Source organism: Triticum aestivum, chromosome 3D (genome assembly GCF_018294505.1).
Source record: "Triticum aestivum cultivar Chinese Spring chromosome 3D, IWGSC CS RefSeq v2.1, whole genome shotgun sequence".
NCBI classification, from domain to species: domain Eukaryota; kingdom Viridiplantae; phylum Streptophyta; class Magnoliopsida; order Poales; family Poaceae; genus Triticum; species Triticum aestivum.
This window is the reverse complement of record NC_057802.1, coordinates 605,023,468-605,028,341: the sequence shown is the minus strand read 5'-3', so window position 1 is coordinate 605,028,341 and position 4,874 is coordinate 605,023,468. Positions and strand designations below refer to the sequence as shown.

The 4,874-nt window shown below is 47.3% G+C and overlaps 1 pseudogene; it reads right to left on the bottom strand.

The window, feature by feature from the left end:
• Positions 1–2,986: 2,986 nt before the first annotated feature.
• On the bottom strand, positions 2,987–4,083 carry LOC123076654 (uncharacterized; annotated as a pseudogene).
• Positions 4,084–4,874: the final 791 nt, after the last annotated feature.

Sequence of the window (4,874 nt, the reverse complement as noted above, 5' to 3'; positions counted from 1 at the left end):
TGAACATGACAATCCATGGTTCAAACAAGATATAACAATGAAAGAGTCAAATTTAGGTATGTTTATGCTCAAAACTTAAGTATTGCTCAGATCAGAGGCCACTTAGTTTGAATGCTCCCATTTATTTCTGTCATATCATCATAAATCCTTTCAGGGCATCATAATCTTCAATATTTTCTTGAAGTGCCTTTAGGAGGATCAGGGAGGAGAACATAATCAATTTTCAACAAAACTTGAGTGATCTCAAAATTTTCCTCCCTTACAACATTCTTCCTATCATTTTAGCTACTTTATGCCGTTAATTCTTATATCAATAAGAGAGAAATTAGGTGCTACAAATCAGATGCTTTAAATAAGCATCAATTTCATAAACTTCTGTTACTGATCAAACCCAAATCAGCTTTGGTGGAGATGGGTAAGTATCAATAAATACCCGTCAATTAACTTTGGTCGGAATGGCGAGCATAAGCCACACTTAATTAAATCCTCACAAGCATAAAATTCCTTCGTCAATCCGGTTCACCACAGCTTTGGCCAGAAGCGAACGAGACCAATAAAATTTCATGGTCAGAAAACCCGCCAATCAGCTTTGGCCAGAATGACGGGAATAAGCCATGCTTAATTGGAGGATTTAAAAATTTGATTTTACAGCAAAAGATTATGGCATAATGATAGCAATAATCATCATGATAAATTTTGGGGAACATCATTATCATAAAGGCCCTTATTTTAAATAATAGATTATTCTGAGCAATACATACTAATTTTTCCAGGGCTTTATCCAAATAATTGGTCATAATGAAGAATAACATAAAGCCCCAAAACTTATTCTATTGCCTAACAAGTATTTTCTAATTACAGTGAAAGGCATTAAAAATAACTTAACATGACACATAAGAACATAATCAGAGGCATAAAAACAATTATGTCAAACATCATAATTATAAAGTGCCATTAAGGAATAAACAAACATAATGGAGTATAATAAAATAACTATGCATAACACATAATTGCATAATGACATTAAAAAACACTAATGAATTACTTAACATCATTCATAAATCTTATTTAGTTTAGCCCCATAACTTTATTTATTTCAGCCCAACTCTTATTTATGCAGCCCATTAAACATAATTGAAAAAGAGAGGGAAATTTCTTAATTTGGAAAAGGATAAATCCTTTCTGAAATGGGCTATATCTAACCCAGCCCAAACCCTTTTCTTTTACTATTCAGTTTTCCTCCTGGGCCTGGACCGAAAACCAATTGCACCGAACAGCCCACTTAGCCCGCTTAAACTGCTGGCGCTGCAAGCTGTTGGATGGGGATCCAACGGCTGAGATCGACGCAGACAGACACAGGCATGGAAACAAAACCACCGCTCGGCCGCCTCCCCCGTGAAACCCTAGCTCATTCTTTTCCTCTTTTCCCTTTCCTCTCCGTGCTTCCGACGGCGGCGAGAGCGAGCAGAGACAGATGACGGCGACTAGCACCGCACGACGGGGAAGAAGGCTTCAGCATCTACCAGGTCCTCTCGTCGGAGCTGCATGCGGCTTTGGCTTGCGCGCACCTCGGTCGAGCGGCTCTGGACGACGCCCTTTCGCGAGGCAAGCATGCGCGTGCAAGCGTCCCCACGACGGCGACGGCTTGCTTCGCCGGCAACCGGCGCAACAGTTGTTCTCCGATGACAACAAGCGTGCGGGGAAGAGCAGTAGCCACCGGCCGGTGCAGCGGACGGCGAGGCCGCTCGGGTTCGAGCCCGAGTGCAGCTGCAAGCATAAGATGGTGGCTCCGACACCGCCGTGGCCGGCGACAACGACGAGGCCCGTAAGTAAATCATCCGCTGCTCTTTGATTTCATATTTTGAGTGTTAGGGTTCCACCGATTTGGGAAATTTCATAATTAGGGTTTCGGTAATTTGGGGATTTTCTTTAGTATTCATACATGATTGACTCATTTTCCCCTTCATCTTAATTGCTCATACCGAAAACCCTAGCTTAATTTGGGGAGTTAGGGATTCTAGGGTTTCGGATAATTTTGGGGATTTTGATTAAACCTTACTGAAAAATTTCAATCCCTACTTAACTTCATAAATTGAATACCCCAGAACCTCACTTTAATTCATCAGGACTTGTTCCTCATAATAGTAGGGCTAAACTTGATCTTTAGTAAGAAAACTAAACAAAACAAGCAAGATCCTGAACTAAGAGGGCTCAAACTTGAGAGCTAACATGCTCTGATACCATTTTTAGAGATACTCAGGATCATCTAGCTCAAGAATTGAGCCACACAAGATCAAACATACCTCAAAATTAGTGGAATCAGCTGGATATAGCATCTAAGACTTCATAGGAAGGTGCAGGAAGGCCCTTCCCGTGGCTCCTGTGCTTGCTGGATTGGACAGCCGTGGGGTGTTCAAGTTTTGGTTCTCTCTCTTTTCTTATCACCTTCCAGAGAGAGACACCCCATATTTATGCATATATGTGCACAGTGCCACAGGGGGACCCATCTGTCAGTTGTAGCCTTTGCCCCCAGTCAGGGCACTTAGAAAAGTTGGTTTTGCCAACTCTTGCAGCCTAGTTTGGCCTGCAGATCAACCCAACAACAAGTACTCGTTCTGCACTCTTGGAAATTCTTATGTGATCACGTAGTTTTGCTGCGATCAGTGCAGATTTGGCATGAACCAGGAGGGCCATTGCCGAGAACGAGCAGTGGCTCGATGGTTGGGGTTGGCAGTCGCCACCCGACCCATCCCAGGTTCGAGTCCCGGCTGAGGCCAAATTTCTGGCATGTCTCGTTGGGACTGTGTCTCTTAATAAAATCTCCTCCCATGCATATGTGCCACAACTATTAGCTCTTACAGACACTTAAAAATATGCGTGCTGTATGTATAGTTCTAGGGTCTAGCTTGTGCACTAGGGGTGTGCGGGTGGTGTTGAGTTAGTGCATGAGTTGAGATACTACAACTATAACACAGATCGAGGGGTCTCAAAAAAAAAAAACAGGAGGGCCATTGCCAGAACCTACTGCGCCGGCATTTCTCCAGATCACGAGCGAGAGGGACTGGGTAGTGAGGTCGTCCAAGTCGAGCACGGACACGGTGTAGCTCCCGTAGCCGTCCACCAGGTACTCATCGGTGAACTCCTCGTACGAGCTGGCCACGTAGATGCAGTTCCGCCGCACCCCGTTGACCCCGTTGGCCTCGATGCAGAACCATCGGAGGTGGTCCACGAACACGGCGCGCTCGCCGATGTCGCCCCGGCGATCTCCGACCACGCGGCCGCCGGGCTCCGGCCGTCCGCGCGGAAGGCTTTGAAGAGGCAGTCCGAGCCGTGGAAGAATGGTTCGAACATGAGGTGCGTCCTGACGATCAGAAGCAGCTCCCCGGACGAGACGATGAGGGCGGACTCGGGTTCGAGCCAGGTGTGGGGTGGCGCGGCCATGTCCGGTGGCTCGATCACGGCGGCAACGTCGAAGGTTTCAGCGTCCACGGTCGTCACCCTGTGGGCGCGCCCGTCCAGAAGGTAGACCGTGCCGTCGCAGTAGGTGATGCTGCTGACATGGTTAGCGCCCTGCGAGCAGCCGCCGACCGGGCTCCACGGTCCGTCGCCGGGCCGTAGCCGGCAGAAGTACGCGCCCATTCCCGGCGAGACCATGACGGCGTCAGGCGATTTATCCCATACCATGTCACAGAGGATCTCCTGACCGTTGTCCCGGAAGGAGGGCGGCAGTGCGGGTAGGCTCTCGGACGCACTGGTGAAGGGATGCAGCAGCGTGGCCGAGAGGTCGTCGGCAACGCCGAGCATCCAGCCATGATGCGAGGCGTAGAGGAAGGAGAAGACGCGCACGGCGGGGACGGGGACCTCCACGACGGTGTCGTCAGCGAGGGACCAGAGACGGCGGTTGACGCCGAAGTGGTCTTCGGTGTGCAGGAGAAGTAGCGGGACGCGGCGACAGGCGGCGTGCTCTGCAGAGGCGGAGCGCCATGACGGGCACACCGAGCGGAAGCGTGCGAGGTCCGCGTGCGAGGTGATCCTGTAGGCGATCCCCGCGATGAGCTCGGCCGGCAGGTCGGGCCAGCTCATAGTGTTGGCGTCTTCTCTTCTTGGATTGATCGAGGAATGGAAGAGAGCAAAGAATACGGAGATAAATTAGCTTAACATATGTCCGTCCCGCTTGGCTCGGAGTGGCGGGCCGGCACACCAAGAAAGTTCAAGTTCGACGCACACCATTTTGGTCAATCACTCTAATCCAACGGCTCTGGAATTGAGTTGAACTCACTAAAACCGATTAAAATTGAATGTCTTAATTCCTAATTTGATAGAATACTAATTACCCTTTACAGAACTTTTTACTATGAGGAAATTACACCTCCCAATTTTCGCTGTTTAGTCACGACGCTATGATTTACAACCATACTCCCGCTCAAAATGATAGTTTCTCTAATATCCTTAAAGTTGCTCTAAGATCGTGGATTTTCAAAATAAGTTCGGAGGAAAGTTCGGTGTGAGAGCCATAGTTTATAAATTAGAAAAATGTGCATTGTGTGCGTCGTGTATGCGTTGTTCTGTGATTTGCCTGATATATTATGATAGTCAAAACTTTCCCCCTCCGCCCCCACAATATAAGAAAATTTGGCAAGCTAAAACAGCTTGGCATAACATCTTTATATTATGAGACGGAGAGAGTATTTCACTGACAAGGAAGGGCAGACCACAAAAGAATCGAAGTTCCAGCAGTTTGTATAAGCATGATTCATTGAGAAATGTTATTCTCCATTTCATCAGGTAAAATATCTCGGTGCTTCTTAAGAATATGTTCAACTAGCAATGTATTACATCAATCTATATGTTCTAGTTTTCATTTGGGATAGTCA